General features: G+C 42.5%; 1 long non-coding RNA gene, 2 other non-coding genes and 1 pseudogene across 3 annotated transcripts; all 4 read left to right on the top strand.

Moving 5' to 3' along the window:
• Nucleotides 1-3,935: 3,935 nt before the first annotated feature.
• LOC122014520 lies at nt 3,936-4,545 on the top strand. The gene is made up of 2 exons (XR_006120696.1): nt 3,936-4,088; nt 4,179-4,545. It is a non-coding gene; the product is annotated as an uncharacterized LOC122014520 (long non-coding RNA).
• On the top strand, nt 4,206-4,294 carry LOC122018335 (annotated as a pseudogene).
• LOC122018336 lies at nt 4,434-4,550 on the top strand. The gene has a single exon (XR_006121748.1). It is a non-coding gene; the product is annotated as a small nucleolar RNA Z152/R70/R12 (small nucleolar RNA).
• A 1,411-nt stretch (nt 4,551-5,961) lies between these two features.
• Nucleotides 5,962-6,101, top strand: LOC122018351. Its single transcript, XR_006121762.1, has one exon. It is a non-coding gene; the product is annotated as a small nucleolar RNA snoR138 (small nucleolar RNA).
• Nucleotides 6,102-11,299: the final 5,198 nt, after the last annotated feature.

Genomic DNA, 11,299 nt, shown 5'->3' on the forward strand with positions numbered 1-11,299 from the left:
ATGGTCAACGACACGTGGAAGTCAAAGTCAAGATGGTCAGCCCAAGGGTCTTGCCGATCGGAGGGGTCACCTAGCCGATCGGCTTGGATAGCACCCGGGCCGGCGCGAAGACATCTCGACCGCAGGTCGGGTTTCCGATGCTCAGGGGTTCTTGTATAAAAGAGTTGATACGCCGAGCTGCTCTGTCCGTCCGACTGAGTTACGAACACCCATAGCTGCATGACCGTTCGAGTATATGACCGAGCGGCTTTCTTGCTCGGCCTAGTACGTTTTTCACTCCCGAACGCCAAGGAGGCCTAGCACCCCCCCCTTCGGTCGGCCTAATAACGGACAAGAGACACAAAAGAGGACAAAATGGACAGCTAGCGATATCCTTCTTGAGACATGCACCGCCGACAGACAGCATGGTCGTCGGGCCGAATCGGACAGAAGATCGTATGGTGGAAGTTTCCACTGTCATGTCAGAGATATGCTCGGATGGTTGCGGTATAGCGTCAGACACATTTTTCTGACATGTCCATTCTAAGGTATGCTTTGGGAAGCGTGCACGCCTCGAAGAGCGTGCACGTGCCTCCTCGGGATCCTATATAATGACTCCTAGACTTCGACGGAGGTATGCAATATTCTTCACTGTAGCTACAGTCTCGTTACTCTGCTTCTGCTTTATCTCACCATTGCCTGACTTGAGCGTCGGAGGGTCGTCGCCAGAAACCCCTTCCCAGCTCGGCTTTGTTGCTGGTTCGCTGAAGGTCCACGTCGTCTTGGAGGTCATCCGAAGGCAACAGAGAGTGTCACGTCCCCAGCGTCCATCGACTCGACTCTCGGATAGGATCACATGTAATAAAGGATAACTCTTGAACCGGACTTTTTATATTACTTCTCCTACTTAGTTGCATTAATTTATCATTATGAAGTAACTCGAATAACTCTAGAATTGTATACCCGGGGAGCCTAAGGATAATCTTTTAACCAGACTTTCTAGAGTTATTTCTTTACTTAATAATATTAGAAATTGGGTGAACTCTTCGATGCAATCTTCATAAGGTTGGGCCAAACCTTAGTTAGAAATCTTACAAAAGTGTAGGCATGAAGTTAAGGAGATGAATAATACATAGAAACATTAACTAACATCATAATGAAACTAAACTCCTAGAATCATTCCCCTAAACCAACTCTTCTCTCTTGATCACTTGCTTTCCTCTCTCTCTCTTGCTCTCTTTCCTCTCTCTAGCTCTCCCCCCCCTCTCTCTCAATCTCTAGCTTACAAGCTCTCAACCAACCTTTGATTGTCTAGATAATTCATTATGCGGACTCAACTAGTGCTTAATTAACAATCTTTATGGGATCAATATTTTTATTACTTGACAACATAGTCGCGCACTTGCGGTCATACATCAATAGTTGAGTACAATCTAGGACAGGTAGGTTTTACCCTTTGAACATTTCCTTATGAAGATCTATTTGCTTATTAACTGACAGTAGACACGATGTCATTGAACTGTTCTGCCATTTGTGTAAGCATTGACATATCTCACCTAGGACTCGCCCTGATACAACTAAATTCTCATGAGTGTATTCGTTTTTTGCCACGAACACGTCTAGTTTTGTGAGAAGTTCTACGAATTGTGCCTCTAATTCTCTTCGAAGATGCCCCCACTTCTTTCTCACATAAGTGATACTCTTAAGAGTATTCCACATTACTCTATTATATCATTAAAAGTTGTATGGTTAATTTGAATCCTTCACTGTTCCATTGGATCATTCCTCTATAGTGAACAACTTTGTCGGTGCAGTTAGGTTATTCCTTTGAACCTAGTTCTTGGGATATCCAGTCTGTATAGGTTGAATTTCCTTTGCACTAATATTTCTCATCGACATCAAGTACATCCCTCATGATAAGCTTGTAACTAACTCTCTATTTAACCTTTTTGTTAACGGATCTGCTAGGTTATCTTTTAACTTCACATAATCAACAGTGATAATTCCCATTGAGAACAGTTGTCTAATGATATTATGTCTATGATGTGCATGTCTAGATTTACCATTATATAGATAGCTCTATATCCAGCCAATTGTTGATTGATTATCGTGTTGGTGCAATTTCTCCTGGGTCAAAATTGACCAGGTTGACTAAACTTGAGTTGGCTCAAGCTTGAGTCTTGATGCTTGACAATGTATGAAGATTACAGGTGCAATTCTCCATATGAGATATTGACAGTCAAAGGTTGACTAGAAGAGTCAAGTAAGTCAAGGTTGACTGGATACTTGACTGGAAAGTCCTAACTGAATGTTAGGTAAGGACAAAACTAATGGGAAGGTTGGAAGAATGAAAAAAAAAAAAAAAATCAAAGTGACCCAGTGTTGACTGGACACTTGGTTTGGAAAGTACCGGTGAGCAAAGTCAGGCAAGTAAAAAGTCCTGGTGATTGAAGTCAGGTAGTTTGGAAAACTCTTGATGAGTGAAGTCAGGCAGTTGAGAAAAGTTCTAGTAGGTGAAGCCAGACAATTGGGAAATCCTAGTGAGTGAAGCTAGGTGATAAAAAGTCTTGGTGAGTAAAGCCAGACAGTTAGTAAAAGTCTTAGTGAGTGAAGCTAGACAGTTATGAAATCTTAGTGAGTGAAGTTAGGCAAATGAAAATCCTGGTGAGTGAAACCAAGTGGGAAAAGTCCATATGATGCGGTGATGATGAGGGGCCCCACCCCCGCGGAGGATAGCGACCACGGTGGTGGTCAAAGTCAAGACGGTCAACGCGCATATATCATCGGTCGGTCGGGAGAGCACGCCTGACCGGGGGGGGGGGGGGGGAGGTCCCGATCTGATCCCACCTTCGACACGGGGAGGTCAAAATGACTGACGCCTAATGGAGTATCGGACGCCGGACAGAAGAAGAAATGGTGTGCAGGAACTTCGGCCGAGTGGCTACCCTGCTCGGCTAGGCAACAGGTCTGGCATTTGGCGGAGCGGGACTTCGGTCGAGCGGCTACCCCGCTCGGCCAAGCAGTAAACCTCAGCATTCAGCCGAGCAACTACCCCGCTCGGCCACACAGCAGGTCTCGGCATTAGCGGAGCGAAACTTCGGCCGAGCAACTACCCTCGCTCGGCCAGGCAGCAGGTCTCGGCATTAGCGGAGAGAAACTTCGGGCGAGGAACTACCCTCGCTCGGCCAAGCAGCAGGTCTCGGCACTAGCGGAGCGGAACTTCGGCCAAGCGGAAGAAATGCATGAACAGCGGAGTTACGGCCGAGCGGACGAGGTACGGGGCAGCAAAATTCCGGCCGAGCGGCCAACCTGCTCAGCCTAGCAGTACACTCCCTCTGATATCCATCGACATCCTTTTAGGAGTTGGTGCCACCGACACCAAGCATGGATAACCAGAAGATCGTACGACGGAAGCTTCCACTGTCACTTCAGAGATATGCTCGGGCTGTTAAGATACTGTGTCAGAGACACTTTACTGACAAATGTTTTCAGGGAAATTTTTGGGAAGTGTGCTCACCTCGGGGAGTGTGCACGCGCGCTATAATATAAAAAAGGGTCCAAGCATCGACGGAGGTATGCAATATGCGATAGACACTGTTCTCGCTACTATTCATTTTGTTGTTCTGCCTTCTATTTTATCGTCGGTGACTGATTTGAGCGTTGGAGGACCAACGTCGAGGACCCCTTCCCTGGCTCGGCACTGACATAATTTGTGTTGTAGGTCCGAACGAAGTCTACAGATGATCAACTAGAGCGCCACATTCTAAATTTTCCATCCCATCGTCTTCCGGAAAGAACATTATAATTAGTCAATAAAATTATAGTAAATAAATTTAATAGAAATAAATATATTTAAATATTTGCACATCTGACGGTCGATATGCATCAATCTTTCGCCTCAAGAAATCCATCGGACGAGATATACCTATCACCCAGCCGTTAAAAAATGGAAACCCTAAAATCCATCGATTCCTTTCTTCACCCGCCGCAAATGTTCGGAACCCGTGAATCTAATTCCATCGCTATAAATTCTTGGGCGTTTTATATACGGAGCATGTCCAGGATCCGCCTCCGCCTCCTTCGTTGATTCATGGTTCGATGGCCCTCAGGTCTGGCTCACCTCTCCGGTGAATTTTTCGTTGTTTCTTCTTCGTGGCGGTAGGTGTTTTTAGTTTAAGGTTTTTTTCTCATCGTGTTAGGGATTTCGACTTCTGCTCGAGATTTTCTGGCTGATGATGAGTGATCTTTAAGATCTTAGCGGATTTCAGTGAGGCTTTCTGGTCTATGATCTTACCACTGTTGTTACACCCTGCTTACTCTCTTTCACAGCAAAATGATTGCTTTCTACCCTGTTGGGGTTCAGATCAATTTTGGTGCAATGGTTGATTTTCTCTTTACTGATTCATGGATTTTCTATGTGTTTTATGCTTTATTCGGCAAATGAGGGATCGGATGTAGCGATGATGAGTTTATAGTTTGGTGTGGGCAGTGGACAATGGTGATAGTATATTGTTTGTTATCTCCGTGAGCCTTTCTCACCATTATTACAACTTTTCCTTCCACTGAGCTTACAATTTTTTTTCTTCTACGAAGTGATGAATGTTTTTTTTTTTTGTTAAAAGTGTTTTTAAAATATTTATTTATATTACACTAATTATCAATCTCGACCTTCAATTTCATTCAATTAATCAATACATTGTTGTTTTTGGTTTCATTCAGCATGCATGTATTTTTGTTAACAATATAACTAATTCTTCAGCATATGGTTTGATGTTATCTTGTTGACATTCTTATCTTCTACTCAACATGTTTTGCTTGGAAGAAACCTTCATTCATTCATTGAGACATTTATTTTCATATGTTATCCTTGGTTAGTTTTCTCAAGTAATATGATATAAATTGCTGGAAGCTTCAATATTAACTGGTGTCAAATGCGATATACGCTTGGATAGTATGTCTCATTTCAGTTTGATTAGTATCAAAGACTACTTGTTTATATGAATTTATTAATTAGGCCTTACTATTTGTTTTTGATTTAACCTATGCATATTTTTTAGACCACATTGTGATCCTATGATAATAGTGGCATATTTTGAAATAGTCATTTGGGGTGCTTTTTAATTGAAGGAGATTCCCTATCCTATATTATAATTTCACTACTAGAAAAGTTTATAGACTTATATATGTAAGTTGTGCATTTAGAAAAGTTTATGATTGCAGGATACCGAATCATAAATTTTCATGTATGTGCTAATATTCATGGGTATAGTACAATTAGTTGATTGAAAGTTAAACTTAGACCAAGGCACAGGTACTGAGGTTCCTTGCAAAATCAATTATTCGGTTGCTTACCTTTTTTGTGCAAGAATAATTATGGGATGAGCATTGCAGCACAAATAGATTGATGTTTGTGTTGCCCTTTATCACTTAACACTGCTATATATCATTGCTTTTGCATCTGCTAATCTGATTGGTTACAATGTTTTGAGCTGTTATTGTAAATTTAAATTATTTGGTATAGGAGACATGGTTGACAATAGGAAAACTAAACTGTAAACTTGATAGATGATTTGATGCACAAGTACTGAATCTTTTTTTAATATCAGTATCTTGATGTGTAAACTCTGTGCGAGAATAGATTAAGGTACGCGCTTTGCAGCACAAATGAACTTGTGTTTATGCTGCCTGTATTTAACCAACACTATTACATATTTATACTTTTAGACCTCAATTTCACAAGTACGTTCTGGTAACATGAGCAAGATATTTATATTTCTTTGTTCTTTATATCTGTTTCTTTTCTTATAATCATTTACACTGAAAAGAAAATTTATACATTAGATGAGTGAATTTTGTTAATTCTGAAGTGCTATGGCTCTCAATATGGTTCACAGCCAATCTTACACCAACCCTTTCATTTGCTTGTTTTCCGGTAGTTCATTGATTCTTTCTCTTCGAGAATTATTTATATACAATTGATAAAACGCCTCTTGAATAACTGGATGCAAGATTTGCATTTATGTGCATACAGTTCAGACGGAGGCGCAAAACAACATGAATCATTTTGATGGAATGGAATTGTTTTATCTAATCGTTCCTTTCTTAGATTGATTCAAATATTTATTATGAATCCTGGAAATGCTTTTTGTAAACAGTAACAGTAAGGTAAAGTTATGTATAATAGATTTTTCTTTGGGACTTTGTATGACGGGAGTTTTGTGCACAGGATTATCCTTTTTTTAAGTAAATATTATTCTTATTTCATTATCCATGAAAATTATTTATCTGATTTATATAAATTATCAGTTGCTTTTAACACCTATAGCTGTTATTTCATTCTTGTTTTTTAAATTAAGATATTTTTGAAAGCCTAGTACATACTGATGCCCTAAATCATATTATCTATGCTATTTTCCTTTTTTGTTTTTATTAGTTTGATTACTGTATTATTTGTGAATCTAGTCGACTCCACGTAGTGAGATAAGACTTGATTATTATTGTATTAGTTGTGAATCAAATAGATAATGTTCGGTACTTTAAATTCTTCTAGTTAATTATTTTATTGTCTTACGATCAATTACTCATGTTATTGACAATCAACCTCTAGAGTTTCGATGCTTGATAATGTATTTAAGTCTGGTCAGTTTGATCAAGGGTTGATCCAAATAAAATTTAATGTTTGAAAGAGAAAAGTCTAGTCAGGATGACTAGCTAGGGAAGTCCTAATTGGAGGTTAGGTAAGTTAAATTATAGGCAAGTTTGTAGGACCATATGTTTGGCAAGAGCAAGTCCTAATTGTAGGTTAGGCAAAGTAAAATTTAGATTTGTAGGATCGGATGTCTGGCAAGGATAATTCCTAACTGGTGGTTAGGCAAGACAAAATAAAATGCAAGTTTTTAAAACTATTAAAACTTATAAAATATTTTTATATATTTAATTATAAAATTTAATTTCAAAACTTATAAAATATTTTTATATATTTAAGTAAAAAATTTAAAATTAAATTTTACCTAAGTGATGTGGATATAGGTTAAGGGCAGGGAGGGAATTAGAGAGAAAAGGAAGGGTATTTTTGTCATTACATTATGTAGGGCTTTAATTGGAGAGTAGCACTGTTCACATGAGGGGGGTTTTTTCTTGCTTCTTCGTGTTTCTCGGCCGTCGCCAACAGAAAGGAGGAGGGCAGTTTCCTCTCTTATCGCCACCCTCGAGCGACGGACGTCGGTGACGATCGCCTCCTTCCTCTTCCTTCTTCCCCTTGCGACGTCGGCAATGATCGCCTCCTTCCTTTTCCTTCTTCTCCTTGTGATGTCGGTCACAACTTCTCCTCTTCCTTCTCCTCTAGGATGTCGATGTCATCCTTCTTCTCCTCCTCCTCTCTTCCTGCGGCTAGCACTGTCGCTAGTCATCTGTCAACTCCTCTCACGCACAACGTCGCCCTTGTTGACGCCCACGCACATCGACTTTGTTGGCGTTGCACGTGCCTATGGTAGCATGTTTATCGCTTCTGACCATCGTCGCCTCGTAGCTCTCACTATTGTCGTCGACGTTGCGAGCAGTAACGATCATACCTCATCATCGCCTCATGCCAACGACCCACTGCTACCATGGACCCCTTGTGGTGCTTCACGTAGGCTTCGCCCCTTCCGGTTGTCTACCCCAGCAGCAACTATCGACTTACCTATGACTTCTGTTGGCCTCATTGACGGGCGCCACCTGCCGCAACCCCCTTTGTTGATAGCCTCCATGTGTCGGCTCGTTGTCATGGCTGAGTTCCGACCTTCGAATCGATTAGGCATTTATGCCTTTGCGCCATTATTATTATCTGGCTTGGGAGTCATTATTATGTGTTGTGTTTCGGCATCCACGTTGATATTGCATTCCTGATTGTGTGCTTTGTGTCTAGCCTTCGAATTATTGTTATAGTCGATCTGTGTGTTGATATTTTCTTCTGGTCTACGTGTTGAGATCTTATTCCGGCTTACGTGTTGATATTTTATTTCGGCCTGCGTATCGATGTTATAGCTCGGCCTGCGCGTCGAGGTTGCATTCGGTTTTGTGCCACCGCACTCGGCTCCTCGTCGTCAGATCCAGTTCTCCAGCTTGATCAGAGTCATCTGCTCTTTCGGGTTACGATAACTCGAGTAGCGTCCCATCCGAGGGCGTCCCCTGGGCCAGGGTATGCTTTCCGTACTCACTCTATATTTATTTCATTATTATACGTCTTAATTTGTACTTATATATTTGTTGGATCTGCCTCGAGTCTCGGGGTACCAGAGTTCGGGGTTATCTGGTCGCTGGTTGCATGTAGCGTTGACCAGAGGACTTCTGAAGACTTGGTCAACATAGAAGCCATTTCAGCATACCCCCCTCTAGTACATTGTGACTCGGTTAATATTCTCGCCACCTCATCCGGCGGTCCGTCTTGTTAGGACCGATGATCGCGGCTAGAGAGGGGGGTGTGAATAGCCGCCCCAAATCGTTCGTTTCTTTCTACAAATCAAGGTTAGCGCAGCGGAAAATAAAACAAAGAAACAAAGATAAGAAGATCAAACCTCAACACGCGTCGATGTAACGAGGTTCGGAGATATACTTCTACTCCTCGGCGTGTCCGTAAGGTGGACGAAGCCTATCAATCTGTCGGTGGATGAGTCCTCGGAGAACCGGCTAATATATATACTCCTTCTGGGTGGAGAAACCTCGCCACAATCTTTCTTGCACCAGCAAGAATAGGAGTACAAGAATACACAAGAAGAAGCAACAATATGAATGTAAAAACAAACAATCTTGCCTTCTCGTCGGCTGTTGATGAAGCAGCAACTTCACGAGCCAAATACAGCAACAACTGTTGGAGACCCCAGCCGAGGAAGCTCATGCGAAGCTTCAGAGAAGAGCTCCACAAAGCTCAAGAAGAAAATACTTCAGCAGTCAGTAGGAGCAAGAGGAAGAAGAAGCTCTGTAATGCCTCTCGATCCTTTTATAACCTCTGATATCCTGAGCCAACCTGCGAACCTGCAAGGCAAAAAGACCAGAATACGTAAATAGCCTAGTCCGTTGAGTCATTAACGGTTCGACCGATCAGCTCCACCGATCGGTCCAGGTGCCGACGGTCACGGGACCGATCGAAGTTCTCCGATCGGTCCAGGACCGATCGCCTTCCTTTCTCCCGAACTTCGCCTTCGATCATTAGCTCGACGGCCCGCATCGAGATAACACCAAGAGGTTACTGTTGTTACCGATCGGTCACCGCACCGATCCGTATACTCAGATCACCGATCGATCCATCGACGATCCGAGCTTGATTTTGCCCAAACCAAGTCCCAAACCTTCCAAACCAACATCCGTCAACCTTGACCTGTTGGTACATCATGCTTAGCATCCGATCACCCTCGACCGCTAAGACTCCCACCAAGTGTCCGGCCAATCCTTTGACCCACTTGACTTTTCTCTCGTGTCAAGTATCCGGCCACCCTCGACCTACTGACCTTCTCAACACCGATGTCCGATCACCCTTGATCCATCTGGATTTTTTTTCCTGACTTTACTCACAAGGACTTTCACCTAGCTTCACTCACTAGGGTTTTCACCGCTTCACTCACCATGATTTAATTCCTCCCACTCACCAGACTTTCCAACCGCCCGGCTTCACTCACGGGACTTCCAACCGCCTGGCTTCACCCACTGTGACTTTCCCACCGCCTGCTTCACTCACCGTGACTTTCACCTAGCTTCACTCACTGGGTTTTTCCTCACCTGGCTTCACTCACCAGACTTTCCACATCCGGTCCGGAGAATGAGCCACCGAGCCCTCTCCAACTACGTTGGAACGAGATATGAGCCCTCTCCGACTTCCATCCGGCCCGCAGAACGAGCTCCCGAGCCCTCTCTCACCCAGTCCGGAGAACGAGCCACCGAGTCCTCCCACTTCCCATGCCAAGCTTCCATACTTAAGACTTCTGTGCAAAGTCTCCATACTTGGACTTTTCCCTGCCAAGCTCCCTGCTTGGACTTTTCACCATGCCAAACTCCCTGCTTGAACTTTTCCCATGCCAAGCTCCCTGCTGACTTTTCCCGCCAAGCTCCCCGCTGACTTTTCCGAGTCAGTCAACTCACCCGGTCAATCAGTCACCGACCACGGTTGCACCCACAATCTCCCAAGGTTTCCCGAATCAAGTCGACTCAACTCGAGTCAACCAGGTCAACCTTGACCAAACGTCACTCGATCAGGTCAACTCATCAACTTTTCTATCTCGTCAAACATCAAAATACAACTCGAGTCAGGTCAACTCGAGTCGGGTCAACCAGGTCAACCTTGACCTAAGGTTGCACTAACAATCTCCCCCTTTTTGATTTTTGACAAAACCCATAATCAAACCCATAATCAAGTTAGGTTAACCCGATAACCTAACTTAGGTTTTATAATGTTCTTCCTTGAACATTCTCCCCAAACCTACACTCTCTCCCTTTTTGACACACATCAAAAAGAGTGAATCAAGGTCAAGAATTTCTTCCTAATGAAAGTTCCATACCTTTTATTGAAACTCTTAATTTCCCCCTTGCTTGATACTAAGGTCCAACAATTAACTTAGTGATAATCCCATATCACTCAAGTTTTTAGGAGTAAAAACTCCCCCTAAAAGTCAACTCCCCCTTGACTAATAGGTAAAACTCCCCCTAAAGGTCAACTCCCCCTTGACCATTGCACCAACAATGTCTTGGAGAGTTTCAACTCTTTAGAAATCCAAAACACCACTTCCATAACTGCAATTTCAGACAAACAGTCGAAATTCAACAACTTGGCACGCCCTGATCGGTCACCAGACCGATCAGGGATTCCCTGGATCGGTCACGGTGACCGATCCAGGCACCCCTGGACCGATCAGACTCCCCTCTGATCGGTCCACAACACTGATTTTTGATTTCTGAATTTTTCTTCTCCCGAAATTCAGAAACCTTTAGAAAATTACAGAAAATGCCAAAAATTGTAAAATTTTGAGGATACATTCCTCATAACATATACTATCATGGAAAATTAGTTTTCTATGAAAATAAGTTCCATTTTTCAATCTTGATACAAAGTTCAAAAGACTTTGAAATAACTCAAAGTTAAGTCATCTTTGTATCAACTTGTTTAATGATGAATGCTATCACTAGAAAAGCTTCATCAAGGTTTTTAAATCATTTAATTTAGGACCACAATCTTAGGGCTAAATGTACATGACTTGTACATAAGCTTTCCCTATGATTCCCAATTTTGAATTAGGCTCATCTAGGTACAAGAATCATGCACCTTGATCCTAACTCATCATCCTAATATCTC

Source organism: Zingiber officinale, chromosome 8B (genome assembly GCF_018446385.1).
Source record: "Zingiber officinale cultivar Zhangliang chromosome 8B, Zo_v1.1, whole genome shotgun sequence".
In the NCBI taxonomy this organism is placed as follows: Eukaryota; Viridiplantae; Streptophyta; class Magnoliopsida; order Zingiberales; family Zingiberaceae; genus Zingiber; species Zingiber officinale.